Genomic DNA, 1,364 nt, shown 5'->3' with positions numbered 1-1,364 from the left:
TCCTGAGTCAACAAATCTGAAAATGCATACCTGGACCCTGCATGATTAAGGGATAATCTCCAACTAGACAGAAACAGAAGCACATGCTCCCGCATGAGTTTATAATCTGCATTATCAACACGGACTATATTTAATACAAAATCTGATTAATCTTTAAAATGAGATATTTGTAAGATACATGGGTTTTTTTAATAGTGGAATAATCAGTTTGCATACTACTGGCAAAAAAAGCCTTGCCACAATTACAATCAGTCTGTAGTATCAAGTCACTCCACTCACACCTATGGAAAGTAAACTGCACCCAAAATGGGATTCCCTCTGCTAAATTGTTCAGACTTCCGACACTTACAGCACCCTCTCCACACTCTTTTGCAACAAAATGACAAATGGATTTCTTCCCTGATGCCTTATTATGAGTCCTAATAAGCTTTACGGAAAAAGTAAACAGAAAAATGGGATGTGGATTTGGAAAGAGACAAATTGTTTAGACAGATTGCTCACATTTCTTTTTGGCACAGTTCCCAAACAAGAATAGAGAAAGAAAACAAGTATGCCGGCAGTGGAGAACAGACAGGAAGGCACTGAACAGACCAGCTTCACTACATCCTTGCTAAGTCTGAAATGTCTTTGAACACTTTCTATTCCCCAACTGACAATTTAAAAAAAACCAACCGAACTGAACTAGCATGATATGTGACTCAGTTCTAGTTTTGGGGAAAATATTCCACCAACTCTGCATATAAACTCTGAATTAAACAGAGGGACATTTGGACTGGCAGTTTGGTGCAATTCACATTTAACATACAGTAACTGTAGGCATACTACATTCAGAAAGGAAAAAAAAAAAAAAAAAAAAAATCGGTCTATTGTGAAATTTATAACCCATCCTGAGTGACAGAAAAAGAATCACTTCAATAAGCAATTAGCTTTTTGAACAGCATTCAGCTAATTACAATGCCATTATACATAGAAAAATGTTTTCCAAGATTCAGTAAGCCTATGTTAATGCAATGCAGTTCAAAAGAATGAACTTAAGTGTTCCAGGATTTGTATAGATGTAAATTGGTTAGTAACTCTAGAAAAGTGGGACTCTACAGAAACATTTAACTTATGTCCCTCCTTTCCAAAACAAATAAATTCACTTCAACGGTATAGCAAGTGAAATCATTATCAGACAAGCAACAAAACAGCAAGACAGCATCTAAAGTTAGAGAAAATGTAATTATGTTTCTACTTATTTATCATGTTTAGAGCCACAGCTTTACCAGTTAAGTTAGTATCCAGATACACAATTTTAGTGCAAATGCTATTTAGCTGATTCAGGTATTAGGCAAATTGCTTTTGCTGCTCATGCACATTTATAT

Source organism: Athene noctua, chromosome 5, assembly GCF_965140245.1.
Source record: "Athene noctua chromosome 5, bAthNoc1.hap1.1, whole genome shotgun sequence".
Lineage (NCBI taxonomy): Eukaryota > Metazoa > Chordata > Aves > Strigiformes > Strigidae > Athene > Athene noctua.
The sequence above is the reverse complement of the archived record's forward strand: the minus strand, read 5'-3'. Positions refer to the sequence as shown.